The 16,410-nt window shown below is 40.0% G+C and overlaps 1 protein-coding gene across 4 annotated transcripts in view; it reads right to left on the bottom strand.

The window, feature by feature from the left end:
- CFH (complement factor H) overlaps positions 1–16,410 on the bottom strand; it is a 120,219-nt gene that overhangs the window by 66,098 nt on the left and 37,711 nt on the right. The gene's annotated exons all lie outside the window — the stretch shown is intronic.

Raw genomic sequence — 16,410 nt, 5'->3', positions numbered from 1 at the left:
TGCCTGTTAGTTACTTAGCAGTCTTCCAAGTTATCAGGTGGAAAAACATAGTCTACTTGGGTTTTACACTATTAATCATTTCAAGAATCTACTGGGGAGCCTGGAACATATCCCACATGAATAAGAGGGACTAATGCAGCCTTTTTCTTTCACACGTAAGGAGAGACTACTCTATCTACCTTCAGAAGAATCATTCAGATGGCACTAGTAATTCAAGTTTTACAAGTCAAGAGAAATTTATATTCTATGATTTATCTGGCAATTCTTTTCTTTAAATGACTATTTTAAAGGAAACTGCAGCTAGTTTGCACTCATACAGGATACACTCCGATATATATCTACTGTACTCACACAAGTATATTTAATTATTTTTTTCCTTTTTTTTTTTTTTTTTTTGAGATAGAATCTCGCTCTGTCACCCAGGCTGGAGTGCAGTGGCACGATCTCTGCTCACTGCAAGCTCCGCCACCTCCCGGGTTCTTGCCATTCTCCTGCCTCAGCCTCCCGAGAAGCTAGGACTACAGGTGCCCACCACCACACCTGGCTAATTTTTTTTGTATTTTTAGTAGAGACAGGGTTTCACCAAGTTTGCCAGGATGGTCTCGATCTTCTGACCTTATGATCCACCCGCCTTGGCCTCCCAAAGTGCTGGGATTACAGGCGTGAGCCACCATGCCCAGCCAAATTTTTTTCTGCATATTTTCACAACATGGTTATGAGGAATTTAGATTTTATTAAATTGAAAAGTACTGTGATTCACTGACAATTGACTGTCCATTGAAAATATAATTTTGATATCTCAATCTGAAGATGAAGTTAAGACTTGTTAATTATATTACCACTGTAAAGCAGCTAAACAACCTGACTGAAGTACAGGGTCTAGCATGAAGAGTAAAATAGAAACATTCTTAAGAATAACTTGAGCCAGAAAAACTTGAGACAGAAGGAAGGAAGGAAGGAAGGAAGGAAGGAAGGAAGGAAGGAAGGAAGGAAGGAAGGGAAGGAGGGAGGGAGGAGGGGGGGAGAGGGAGGGAGGGAAGGAAAGAAAGAAAGAGAGAGAGAGAGAAAGGAAGAGAAAAAAGAGAAAGAAAAAGAAAGGAGATAAAGAAAGAGAAAAAAGAAAAACAAAGAGAAAGGTAAACAAAGAAAGGAAGAAAGAAAAAAGAATGAAAGAGAGAAAAAGAAAGAGATGGAAAGAAAAAGAAAGAAAGAAAGAAAAGAAATGAAGGAAGGAAGGGAAAAAGAGAAAGAAAGAAAGAAAGAAAAGAAAGAAAGAAAGAAAGAAAGAAAGAAAGAAAGAAAGAAAGAAAGAAAGAAAAGAGTAGTTGACTCTACAATCAGCTCCAAAACCAAAGCAAGAAGCATAAACCTTGATTGAGTTGTTCAATATCAGGAGAAATTGCATATCTTATCAAGGCATATTATTAGCCTCAATTAATCTATGAAGAAAAAATGAAAGCAATGGTATCATTTGACACTGAATGATGAGACACAAAAAAGAAACTGATGAAGCAAAAATACTTGGGTGAAAGGTCATTATTAGAGTGAAAAGTCATATCCATACTTATTAAAAACCTATCTTAATTGAAATTCAGGAAGTGGAAGTTACAGCAAGGCAAAATTGTGACATTGCACTCCAGCCTGGGTGACAAGAGTGAGATTCTGACAAAAAATAAAATAAATAAATAAAATTCAACAGAGGGTTACTGAAATGCTGGTTAAAAAATTATTTACTAATAGTGGAGAATATTCAGAATAATAGTCATTGTGTGTGTATATACATGCACAATGTACAAAATATACAATAAAAATATACTGTATGAGAAAGGTGCTACAAAAATTGTTAGGGAAATGTTGAGTTTACCATATTTTATTTAGAAATGAAATACAGCCATTATCATGAAAAAATCAACACAAAATATTTTTAAAATTTGAAAAGAATAGATAACATATAAACTTTTAGAATAAAGAATAGTATAGTGGCTCTGTGTTTTTGAAATATTCCTTTAAATAGAAACAAGAAACATTCATCATGAAAAGAGATTGACTATTGTGTAGTAAAATGAGCAACTTATGTTCATAATGCATAAAAAAGGAAAGAAAAGTACTAGCCACAAAGAGAATGCATTTGCATTACATATAATTAAAAGAGATTTTATATTCAGAATTATTAAGATGATTCCAACTAATAATACCAAAACTCCCAAAAAGGTAAATAAATAAAAAAAAAATCAAACTGCATTTCCAAAGATTAGAATCATTAAATACCAATTAAACTGTGAATATATATTCTAAATCCAGCTGGTGGTAAAAGAAATGCAAATTTGGGGGCACGCCCAAGATGGCCAAATAGGAATGGCTCCAGCCTCCAGCTCCCAGCATGAGGGACATAGAAGACAGGTGATTTCTGCATTTTCAACTGAGGTATTGGGTTCATCTCACCGGGGATTGCTGGACAATCTGTGCTGGTCAGCTGGTGCAGCCCAATCAGCGAGAGCTGAAGCAGGGCGAGGCATCACCTCACTTGGGGAGCGCAAGGGGGAACAGAATCCCTTTTCCTAGCCAAGGGAAACTGAGACAGACAACACTTGGAAAATCAGGTAACTTCCACCCTAATACTGCACTTTACCAAGGGTCTTAGCAAACGGCACACCAGGAGATTATATCCCACACCTGGACAGGAGGGTCCCACGGCCACAGAGCCTCCCTCATTGCTAGCAGAGCAGTCTGAGATCTAACTACAAGGTGGCAGCAAGGCTGGGGGAGGGGTGCTCACCATTGCTGAGGCTTAAGTGGGTAAACAAAGCCACTGGAAAGCACAAATTGGGTGCAGCCCACTGCAGCTCAAGGAGGCCGGCCTGCCTCTGTAGACTCCTCCTCTGGGGACAGGGCATAGCTAAACAAAAGCAGCAGAAACCTCAGCAGAGGTAAATGCCCCTGTCTGATAGTTTTGAAGAGAGCAGTGGATCTCCCAGCATGGAGGTGGAGATCTGAGAATGGAAAGACTGCCTGCTCAAGTGGGTCCCTGACCTCTGAGTAGCCTAACTGGGAGACATCCCCCACTAGATGCAGACTGACAACTCACATGGTGGGGTACACCCCTGAGACGAAGCTTCCAGAGCAAGAATCAGACAGCAACACTTGCTGTTCAGCAATATTCTATCTTGTGCAGCCTCCACTGCTGATACCCAGGCAAACAGGGTCTGGAGTGGACCTCGAGAAAACTCCAACAGATCTGCAGCTGGGGGTCCTGACTGTTAGAAGGAAAACTAACAAACAGAAAGAACACCCACACTAAAACCCCATCAGTATGTCACCAACATTAAAGACCAAAGGCAGATAAAACCACAAAGATGGGGGAAAAGCAGTGCAGAAAAGCTGGAAATTCAAAAAATCAGAGCGCATCTCCCCCTCCAAAGGAATGCAGCTCATCGTCAGCAACGGAACAAAGCTGGATGGAGAATGACTTTCACGAGTTGAGAGAAGAAGGCTTCAGTCATTCAAACTTCTCAGAGCTAAAGGAGGAACTATGTAACCAGCGCAAAGAAACTAAAAACCTTGAAAAAAGAATAGATGAAAGGATAACTAGAATAATCAATGCAGAGAAGACCTTAAAAGAACTGACAGAGATGAAAACCATAATGCGAGAAATATGTGACAAATACACAGGCTTCAGTAACGGATTCGATCAACTGGAAGAAAGAGTATCAGCGACTGAAGATCAAATGAATGAAATGAAGCGAGAAGGGTGGAGAAAAAAGAGTAAAAAGAAATGAAAAAAGCCTCCAAGAAATATGGGATTATGTGAAAAGACCAAATCTACATCTGATTGGTGTGCCTGAAAATGACGGGGAAAATGGAACCAAGTTGGAAAACACTCTTCAGGATATCATCCAGGAGAATTTCCCCAACCTAGTAAGGCAGGCCAACATTCAAATTCAGGAAATACAGAGAATGCCACAAAGATACTCCTCAAGAAGAGCAACTCCAAGACACATAACTGTCAGATTCACCAAAGTTGAAATGAAGAAAAAATGTTAAGGGCAGCCAGAGAGAAAGGTTGGTTAAACACAAAGGGAAGCCCATCAGACTAGCAGCAGATCTCTCAGCAGAAACTCTCCAAACCAGAAGAGAGTGGGGGCCAATATTCAACAATCTTAAAGAAAAGAATTTTCAACCCAGAATTTCATATCCAGCCAAACTAAGTTTCATAAGTGAAGGAGAGAAGGGCGGAGCAAGATGGCCGAATAGGAACATCTCCAATCTCCAACTCCCAGCGCGAGCGACACAGAAGACCAGTGATTTCTGTATTTTCAACTGAGGTACTGGGTTCATCTCACTAGGGAGTGCCGGACAATCGGTGCTGGTCAGCTGCTGCAGCCCGGCTAGTGAGAGCTGAAGCAGGGCGAGGCATCGCCTCACCTGGGAAGCGCAAGGGGAAAGGGAATCCCTTTTCCTAGCCAGGGGAACTGAGACACACACCTGGAAAATTGGGTAACTACCACCCCAATACTGAGCTTTAAGCAAACAGGCACACCAGGAGATTATATCCCACACCTGGCCGGGAGGGTCCCACGCCCACCGAGCCTCCCTCATTGCTAGCACAGCAGTCTGCGATCTAACCGCAAGGCAGCAGCGAGGCTGGCAGAGGGGCACCTGCCATTGCTGAGGCTTAAGTAGGTAAACAAAGAACTTGGGAAGCTCGAACTGGGTGGAGCTCACAGCAGCTCAAGGAAACCTGCCTGTCTCTGTAGACTCCACCTCTGCGGACAGGGCACAGCTAAACAACAACAAAAAAGCAGCAGAAACCTCTGCAGATGCAAACGACTCTGTCTGACAGCTTTGAAGAGAGCAGTGGATCTCCCAACACGGAGGTTGAGATCTGAGAACGGACAGACTGCCTGCTCAAGCGGGTCCCTGACCCCTGAGTAGCCTAACTGGGAGACATCCCCCATCAGGGGCAGTCTGACACCCACACCTCACAGGGTGGAGTACACCCCTGAGAGGAAGCCTCCAAAGCAAGAATCAGACAGGTACACTCGCTGTTCAGCAGTATTCTATCTTCTGCAGCCTCTGCTGCTGATACCCAGGCAAACAGGGTCTGGAGTGGACCTCAAGCAATCTCCAACAGACCTACAGCTGAGGGTCCTGACTGTTAGAAGGAAAACTATCAAACAGGAAGGACACCTACACCAAAACCCCATCAGTACAACACCATCATCATCAAAGACCAGAGGCAGATAAAACGACAAAGATGGGGAAAAAGCAGGGCAGAAAAGCTGGAAATTCAAAAAATAAGAACGCATCTCCCCCTGCAAAGGAGCGCAGATCATCGCCAGCAACGGATCAAAGCTTGACGGAGAATGACTTTGACGAGATGAGAGAAGAAGGCTTCAGTCCATCAAACTTCTCAGAGCTAAAGGAGGAATTACATACCCAGCGCAAAGAAACTAAAAATCTTGAAAAAAAAGTGGAAGAATTGATGGCTAGAGTAATTAATGCAGAGAAGGTCATAAACAAATGGACAGAGATGAAAACCATAACACGAGAAATACGTGACAAATGCACAAGCTTCAGTAACCGACTCGATCAACTGGAAGAAAGAGTATCAGCGATTGAGGATCAAATGAATGAAATGAAGCGAGAAGAGAAACCAAAAGAAAAAAGAAGAAAAAGAAATGAACAAAGCCTGCAAGAAGTATGGGATTATGTAAAAAGACCAAATCTACGTCTGATTGGGGTGCCTGAAACTGAGGGGAAAATGGAACCAAGTTGGAAAACACTCTTCAGGATTTCATCCAGGAGAACTTCCCCAACCTAGTAGGGCAGGCCAACATTCAAATCCAGGAAATACAGAGAACGCCACAAAGATACTCCTCGAGAAGAGCAACTCCAAGACACATAATTGCCAGATTCAACAAAGTTGAAATGAAGGAAAAAATCTTAAGGGCAGCCAGAGAGAAAGGTCGGGTTACCCACAAAGGGAAGCCCATCAGACTAACAGCAGATCTCTCGGCAGAAACTCTACAAGCTAGAAGAGAGTGGGGCCAATATTCAACATTCTTAAAGAAAAGAATTTTCAACCCAGAATTTCATATCCAGCCAAACTAAGTTTCATAAGTGAAGGAGAAATAAAATCCTTTACAGATAAGCAAATGCTTAGAGATTTTGTCACCAGTAGGCCTGCCTTACAAGAGACCCTGAAGGAAGCACTAAACATGGAAAGGAACAACAAGTACCAGCCATTGCAAAAACATGCCAAAATGTAAAGACCATCGAGACTAGGAAGAAACTGCATCAACTAACGAGCAAAATAACCAGATAATATCATAATGGCAGGATCAAGTTCACACATAACAATATTAACCTTAAATGTAAATGGACTAAATGCTCCAATTAAAAGACACAGAATGGCAAACTGGATAAAGAGTCAAGACCCATCAGTCTGCTGTATTCAGGATACCCATCTCACACGCAGAGACATACATAGGCTCAAAATAAAGGGATGGAGGAAGATTTACCAAGCAAATGGAGAACAAAAAAAAGCAGGGGTTGCAATCCTAGTCTCTGATAAAACAGACTTTAAACCATCAAAGATCAAAAGTGACAAAGAAGGCCATTACATAATGGTAAAGGGATCAATTCATCAGGAAGAGATAACTATCCGAAATATATATGCACCCAATACAGGAGCACCCATATTCATAAAGCAAGTCCTTAGAGACTTAAAAGAGACTTAGACTCCCATACAATAATAATGGGAGACTTTAACACTCCACTGTCAATATTAGACAGATCAACGAGACAGAAAGTTAACAAGGATATCCAGGAATTGAACTCAACTCTGCAGCAAGCAGACCTAATAGACATCTATAGAACTCTCCACCCCAAATCAACAGAATATACATTCTTCTCAGCACCACATCACACTTATTCCAAAATTAACCACATAATTGGAAGTAAAGCACTCCTCAGCAAACGTAAACGAACAGAAATTATAACAAACTGTCTCTCAGACCACAGTGCTATCAAACTAGAACTCAGGACTAAGAAACTCAATCAAAACCGCTCAACTACATGGAAACTGAAAAAGCTGCTCCTGAATGACTACGGGGTACATAACGAAATGAAGGCAGAAATAAAGATGTTCCTTGAAACCAATGAGAACAAAGATACAACGTACCAGAATCTCTGGGACACATTTAAAGCAGTGTGTAGAGGGAAATTTATAGCACTAAATGCCCACAAGAGAAAGCAGGAAAGATCTAAAATTAAAACTCTAACATCACAATTAAAAGAACTAGAGAAGCAAGAGCAAACATATTGAAAAGCTAGCAGAAGGCAAGAAATAACTAAGATCAGAGCATAACTGAAGGAGATAGAGACACAAAAAACCCTCCAAAAAATCAATGAATCCAGGAGTTGGTTTTTTGAAAAGATCAACAAAATTGACAGACCTCTAGCAAGACTAATAAAGAAGAAAAGAGAGAAGAATCAAATAGATGCAATAAAAAATGATAAAGGGGATATCACCACTGACCCCACAGAAATACAAACTACCATCAGAGAATACTATAAACACCTCTACGCAAATAAACTAGAAAATCTAGAAGAAATGGATAATTTCCTGGACACTTACACTCTTCCAAGACTAAACCAGGAAGAAGTTGAATCCCTGAATAGACCAATAGGAGGCTCTGAAATTGAGGCAATAATTAATAGTCTACCAACAAAAAAAAGTCCAGGACCAGATGGAGTCACAGCTGAATTCTACCAGAGGTACAAGGAGGAGCTGGTACCATTCCTTCTAGAACTATTCCAATCAATAGAAAAAGAGGGAATCCTCCCTAACTCATTTTATGAGGCCAACATCATCCTGATACCAAAGCCTGGCAGAGACACAACAAAAAAAGAGAATTTTAGACCAATATCCCTGATGAACATCGATGCAAAAATCCTCAATAAAATACTGGCAAACTGGATTCAGCAGCACATCAAAAAGCTTATCCACCATGATCAAGTGGGCTTTATCCCTGGCTCAACATTCGCAAATCAATAAACATAATCCAGCATATAAACAGAACCAAAGACAAGAACCACATGATTATCTCAATAGATGCAGAAAAGGCTTTTGACACAATTCAACAGCCCTTCATACTAAAAATGCTCAATAAATTCGGTATTGATGGAACGTACCTCAAAATAATAAGAGCTATTTATGACAAATCCACAGCCAATATCATACTGAATGGTCAAAAACTGGAAAAATTCCCTTTGAAAACTGGCACAAGACAGGGATGCCCTCTCTCACCACTCCTATTCAACATAGTGTTGGAAGTTCTGGCTAGGGCAATCAGGCAAGAGAAAGAAATCAAGGGTATTCAGTTAGGAAAAGAAGAAGTCAAATTGTGTCTGTTTGCAGATGACATGATTGTATATTTTGAAAACCCCATTGTCTCAGCCCAAAATCTCCTTAAGCTGATAAGCAACTTCAGCAAAGTCTCAGGATACAAAATTAATGTGCAAAAGTCACAAGCATTCTTATACACCAGTAACAGACAAACAGAGAGCCAAATCAGGAATGAACTTCCATTCACAATTGCTTCAAAGAGAATAAAATACCTAGGAATCCAACTTACAAGGGAAGTAAAGGACCTCTTCAAGGAGAACTACAAACCACTGCTCAGTGAAATCAAAGAGGACACAAATAAATGGAAGAACATACCATGCTCATGGATAGGAAGAATCAATATCGTGAAAATGGCCATACTGCCCAAGGTTATTTATAGATTCAATGCCATCCCCATCAAGCTACCAATGAGTTTCTTCACAGAATTGGAAAAAACTGCTTTAAAGTTCATATGGAACCAAAAAAGAGCCCACATCTCCAAGACAATCCTAAGTCAAAAGAACAAAGCTGGAGGCATCACCCTACCTGACTTCAATCTTTACTACAAGGCTACAGTAACCAAAACAGCAAGGTACTGTTACCAAAACAGAGATATAGACCAATGGAACAGAACAGAGTCCTCAGAAATAATACCACACATCTACAGCCATCTGATCTTTGACAAACCTGAGAGAAACAAGAAATGGGGAAAGGATTCCCTATTTAATAAATGGTGCTGGGAAAATTGGCTAGCCATAAGTAGAAAGCTGAAACTGGATCCTTTCCTTACTCCTTATACGAAAATTAATTCAAGATGGATTAGAGACTTAAATGTTAGACCTAATATCATAAAAATCCTAGAGGACACCTAGGTAGTACGATTCAGGACATAGGCATGGGCAAAGACTTCATGTCTAAAACACCAAAAGCAACGGCAGCAAAAGCAAAATTGACAAATGGGATCTCTTTAAACTAAAGAGCTTCTGCACAGCAAAAGAAACTACCATCAGAGTGAACAGGCAACCTATAGAATGGGAGAAAATTTTTGCAATCTACTCATCTGACAAAGGGTTAATATCCAGAATCTACAAAGAACTCAAACAGATTTACAAGAAAAAAAACAAACAACCCCATCAAAAAGCGGGCAAAGGATATGAACAGACATTTCTCAAAAGAAGACATTCATACAGCCAACAGACACATGAAACAATGCTCATCATCACTGGCCATCAGAGAAATGCAAATCAAAACCACAATGAGATACCATCTCACACCAGTTAGAATGGCAATCATTAAAAAGTCAGGAAACAACAGGTGTTGGAGAGGATGTGGAGAAATAGGAACACTTGTACACTGTTGGTGGGATTGTAAACTAGTTCAACCATTATGGAAAACAGTATGGCGATTCCTCAAGGATCTAGAACTAGATGTACCATATGACCCAGCCATCCCATTACTGGGTATATACCCAAAGGATTATAAATCATGCTGCTATACAGACACATGCACACGTATGTTTATTGCGGCACTATTCACAATAGCAAAGACTTGGAATCAACCCAAATGTCCATCAGTGACAGACTGGATTAAGAAAATGTGGTACATATACACCATGGAATAATATGCAGCCATCAAAAAGGATGAGTTTGTGTCCTTTGTAGGGACATGGATGCAGCTGGAAACCATCATTCTCAGCAAACTATCACAAGAACAGAAAACCAAATACTGCATGTTCTCACTCATAGGTGGGAACTGAACAATGAGATCACATGGACTTGGGAAGGGGAACATCACACACCGGGGCCTATCATGGGGAGGCGGGAGGTGGTAGGGATTGCATTGGGAATTATACCTGATGTAAATGACGAGTTGATGGGTGCTGACGAGTGGATGGGTGCAGCACAGCAACATGGCACAAGTATACATATGTAACAAACCTGCACGTTATGCACATGTACCCTAGAACTTAAAGTATAATAATAATAATAATAATAATAAAAAGTTAAAAAAAAAAAACTAGGTTTCATAAGTGAAGGAGAAATAAAATCCTTTACAGACAAACAAATGCTTAGAGATTTTGTCACCACCAGGCCTGCCCTACAAGAGATCCTGAAGGAAGCACTAAACATGGAAAGGAACAACAAGTACCAGCCATTGCAAAAACATGTCAAAATGTAAAGTCCATCGATGCTAGGAAGAAACTGCATCAACTAATGAGCAAAATAACCAGCTAATATCATAATGACAGGATCAAGTTCACACATAACAATATTAACCTTAAATGTAAATGGACTAAGTGGTCCAATTGAAAGACACAGACTGGCAAATTCGATAAAGAGTCAAGACCCATCAGTTTGCTGTATTCAGGAGACCCATCTCACATGCCGAGACACACATAGGCTCAAAACAAAGGGATGGAGGAAGATCTACCAAGCAAATGGAAAACATCAAACAAAAAAAAGCAGGGGTTGCAATCCTAGTCTCTGATAAAACAGACTTTAAACCATCAAAGATCAAAAGTGACAAAGAAGGCCATTACATAATGGTAAAGGGATCAATTCATCAGGAAGAGCTAACTATCCTAAATATATATGCCCTAAAAATACAGGGCACCCAGATTCATAAAACAAGTCCTTAGAGACTTACAAAGAGACTTAGACTCCCATGCAATAATAACGGGAGACTTTAACACTCCACTGTCACCACTGTCAACATTAGACAGATCAACGAGACAGAAAGTAAAAAGGATATTCAGGAATTGAACTCAACTCTGCACCAAGTGGACCTAATAGACATCTACAGAACTCTCTACCCGAATTCAACACAATATGCATTCTTCTCAGCACCACACAGCACTTATTCCAAAATTGACCACATAGTTGGAAGTAAAGCACTCCTCAGAAAAAGAAAAAGAACAGAAATTATAACAAACTGTCTCTCAGACCACAGTGCAATTAAACTATAACTCATGACCAAGAAACTCAATCAAAACTGCTCAACTACATGTAAACTGAACAACCTGCTTCTGAATGACTACTGGGTACATAACAAAATGAAGGCAGAAATAAAGATGTTCTTTGAAATCAATGAGAACAAAGATACAACATACCATAATCTCTGGGACACATTTAAAGCAGTGTGTAGAGGGAAATTTATAGCACTAAATGCCCACAAGAGAAAGCAGAAAAGATCTAAAATTGACACCCTCACATCACAATTAAAAGAACTAGATAAGCAAGAGCAAACACATTCAAAAGCTAGCAGAAGGCAAGACATAACCAAGATCAGAGCAGAACTGAAGGAGATAGAGACGCAAGAAACCTTCCAAAAAATCAATGAATCCAGCAGCTGGTGTTTTGAAAAGATCAACAAAATTGATAGACCACTAGCAAGACTAATAAAGAAGAAAAGAGAGAAGAATCAAATAGACACAATAAAAACTGATAAAGGGGATATAATCACGGACCCCACAGAAATACAAACTACCATCAGAGAATACAATAACTACCTCTATGCAAATAAACTAGAAAACCTAGAAGAAATGGATAATTTCCTGGACACTTACACTCTTCCAAGACTAAACCAGGAAGAAGTTGAATCCCTGAATTGACCAAAAGCAGGTTCTGAAATTGAGGCAATAATTAATAGCCTACCAACAAAAAAAAGTCCAGGACCAAGGCCGGGCGCGGTGGCTCAAGCCTGTAATCCCAGCACTTTGGGAGGCCGAGACGGGCGGATCGCAAGGTCAGGAGATCGAGACCATCCTGGCTAACACGGCGAAACCCCGTCTCTACTAAAAAAAAAAAACACAAAAAATTAGCCGGGCGAGGTGGCGGCGCCTGTGGTCCCAGCTACTCGGGAGGCTGAGGCAGGAGAATGGCGTGAACCCGGGAGGCGGAGCTTGCAGTGAGCTGAGATCCGGCCACTGCACTCCAGCCCCGGTGACAGAGCGAGACTCCGTCTCAAAAAAAAAAAAAAAAAAAAAAAAAAGTCCAGGACCAGACGGATTCACAGCTGAATTCTACCAGAGGTACAAGGAGGAGTTGGTACCATTCCTTCTGAAACTCTTCCAATTAATAGAAAAAGAGGGAATCCTTCCTAACTCATTTTATGAGGCCAACATCATCCTGATACCAAAGCCTGACAGAGATACAACCAAAAAAGAGAATTTTAGACCAATATCCCTGATGAACATCGATGCAAAAATATGCAATAAAATGCTGGCAAACCGAATCCAGCAGCACATCAAAAAGCTTATCCACCATGATCAAGTAGGCTTCATCCCTGGGATGCAAGGCTGGTTCAACATATGCAAATCAATAAACATAATCTAGCATATCAACAGAACCAAAGACAAGAACCACATGATTATCTCAATGGATGCAGAAAAGGCCTTTGACAAAATTCAGCAGCCCTTCATGTTAAAAACTCTCAATAAATTTGGTATTGATGGAATGCATCTCAAAATAATAAGAGCTATTTATGACAAAACTACAGTCAATATCATACTGAATGGGCAAAAACTGGAAGCATTCCCTTTGAAAACTGGCACAAGACAGGGATGTTCTCTCTCACCACTCCTATTCTACATATTGTTGGAAGTTCTGGCTAGGGCAATGAGGCAAGAGAAAGAAATCAAGGGTTTTCAGTTGGGAAAAGAAGAAGTCAAATTGTGTCTGTTTGCAGATGACATGATTGTATATTTAGAAAACCCCATTGTCTCATCCCAAAATCTCCTTAAGCTGGTAAGCAACTTCAGCAAAGTCTGAGGATACAAAATCAAGGTGCAAAAAGCACAAGCATTCTTATACACCAGTAACAGACAAACAGAGAGCCAAATCATGAATGAACTCCCATTCATAATAGCTTCAAAGAGAATCAAATACCTAGGAATCCAACTTACAAGGGATGTAAAGGACCTCTTCAAGGAGAACTACAAACCACTGCTCAGTGAAATAAAAAAGGACACAAACAAATGGAAGAACATATCATGCTCATGGATAGGAAAAATCAATATTGTCAAAATGGCCATACTGCCCAAGGTCATTTATAGATTCAATGCCATCCCCATTAAGCTACCAATGACTTTCTTCGCAGAATTGGAAAAAACTGCTTTAAAGTTCATATGGAACAAAAAGAGAGCCCACATTGCCAAGATACTCCTAAGCCAAAAGAACAAAGCTGGAGGCATCACGCTACCTGACTTCAAACTGTACTATACGGCTACAGCAACCAAAACAGCATGGTACTGGTTTGGTACAGTACCAAAACAGAGATATAGACCAATGGAACAGAACAGAGCCCTCAGAAATAGTACCACATATCTACAGCCATCTGATCTTTGACAACCCTGACAAAAACAAGAAATGGGGAAACGATTCCCTATTTAATAAATAGTGCTGGGAAAATTGGCTAGCCATAAGTAGAAAGATGAAACTGGATCCTTTCCTTACTCCTTATACAAAAATAATTCAAGATGGTTTAGAGACTTAAATGTTAGACCTAAAACCATAAAAACCCTAGAAGAAAACCTAGGGAATACCATTCAGGATATCGGCATGGGCAAGTACTTCAAGTCTAAAGCACCAAAAGCAATGCCAACAAAAGCTAAAATCTACAAATGGGATCTAATTAAACTAAAGAGCTTCTTCACAGCAAAAGAAACTACCATCACAGTGAAGAGGCAACCTACAGAATGGGAGAAAATATTTTCAATTTACTCATCTGACAAAGGGCTAACATCCAGAACCTATAAAGAACTCAATCAAATTTACAAGAAAAAAACAAACAACCCCATCAAAAAATGGGCAAAGGATATGAACTGACACTTCTAAAAAGAAAACATTCTTTTGCTGTGCAGAAGCTCTTTAGTTTAATTAGATCCCATTTGTCAATTTTGGCTTTTGCTGCCATTGCTTTTGGTGTTTTAGACATGAAGTCCTTGCCCATGCCTATGTCCTGAATGGTACTACCTAGGTTTTCCTCTAGGGTTTTTATGGTATTAGGTCTAACATTTAAGTCTCTAATTCATCTCGAATTAATTTTCGTATAAGGAGTAAGGAAAGGATCCAGTTTCAGCTTTCTACATATGGCTAGCCAATTTTCCCAGCACCCAGGAGCGGGGAGGGATTGCATTGGGAGTTATACCTGACGTAAATGACGAGTTGATGGGTGCTGACGAGTTGATGGCTGCAGCACAGCAACATGGCACAAGTATACATATGTAACAAACCTGCACGTTATGCACCTGTACCCTAGAACTTAAAGTATAATAATAATAATAATAATAATAATAATAATAAAGAAAACATACAGCCAACAGACACATGAAAAAAATGCTCATCATCACTCGCCATCAGAGAAATGCAAATCAAAACCACAATGAGATACAATCTCACACCAATTAGAATGGCAATCATTAAAAAATCAGGAAACAACAGGTACTGGAGAGGATGTGGAGAAATAGGAACTTTTACACTGTTGGTGGGACTGTAAACTAGTTCAACCATTGTGGAAAACAGTGTGGCAATTCCTCAGGGATCTAGAACTAGAAATAACATTTGACCCAGCCATCCCATTACTGGGGATATACCCAAAGGATTATAAGTCATGCTACTATAAAGACACATGCACACATATGCTTATTGCGGCACTATTCACAATAGCAAAGACTTGGAATAAACACAAATGTCCATCAGTGACAGACTGGATTAAGAAAATATGGCACATATACACCATGGAATAATATGCAGCCATAAAAAAGGATGAGTTTGTGCCCTTTGTAGTGATATGGATGCAGCTGGAAACCATCATTCTCAGCAAACTATCACAAGAACAGAAAACCAAATACCGCATGTTCTCACTCATAGGTGGGCATTGAACAATGAGATCACTTGGACACAGGAAGGGGAACATCACACACTGGGTCCTATTGTGGGAAGGGGGTCGGGGGGAGGGATAGCATTAGGAGATATACCTAATGTAAATGATGAGTTAATGGGTGCAGCACACCATCATGGCACATGTATATATATGTAACAAACCTGCACGTTGTGCACATGTACCCTAGAACTTAAAGTATAATTTAAAAAAAAGAAAGAAATGCAAATTTACACTACAGTGCTATAACATTTCATAGCCACTCAATTTGTAAATATTAAAATGTGACATCACCAATCATTAACAACATGTAAACAAAGAAGGAACTGTTGATATAAATGTATATTAGAATAAACACTGTAGGAAACCTTCTAAGAGTAGAATATGCACGATATCCCAGAATACCCATTTGTACTTACATATACTAGAGAAAGTCAAATAGCTTTACTGTAAAAATGTCATATCACTGCTTGAATATATGAATTTTTGGCTATCACTATATTTACTTTCTATTTTAAAATAAAATTGTATAATTACTTTGAGTCGAATGATTGATTCCAATGTAAATATTAATATTGATATAGGAGTTAAGAAAAAATTGTTTAGGCAGATAATGCAGGTACAGTTGTCAATGGTAAGATTTTTCCTTCTAATGAAAAGCAGCCCCCAAATCCTTTTCTTTCTAATAAGAGGAGCCTATAAAATTGAACTGCAAACATAAACAAGCAAGCTGGAAGCTTGCAAGGTGAATGCCAGCAGTTGTGCCAATAGGAAAAGGCCACCTGGGACTAGGCATGTTCATATGGCAGCTGCATCTTTCCTTCTCTTTGCCAGCCACGTGTACAGTAAGGAGAAGGCAACACGACGCTGGCCAGGCAAAGATCCCATTTGCTTTATAACATTAGGGTGTGGCGGCCAACTTCCCGGCATATTATGTAAATATCACTCCTGGTCTAACCAATCTTTGGGCCCTATTTAAATCAGACACTGTTTCCTCAAGGCTGTTTATAAAATCCAGTGCACCCCACCAGGGGCAGGGATTCACTTTCAGGTGCCGTTCTCTCTCACGAGAGAGGAAGCTGTCCTTTCTCTTTCTTTTGCCTATTAAACCTGTGCCCCTAAACTCACTCCGTGTGTGTGTC

The sequence above is a fragment of the Macaca fascicularis genome, chromosome 1 (assembly GCF_037993035.2).
Source record: "Macaca fascicularis isolate 582-1 chromosome 1, T2T-MFA8v1.1".
Lineage (NCBI taxonomy): Eukaryota > Metazoa > Chordata > Mammalia > Primates > Cercopithecidae > Macaca > Macaca fascicularis.
This window is presented reverse-complemented; position numbering and strand designations above follow the sequence as displayed.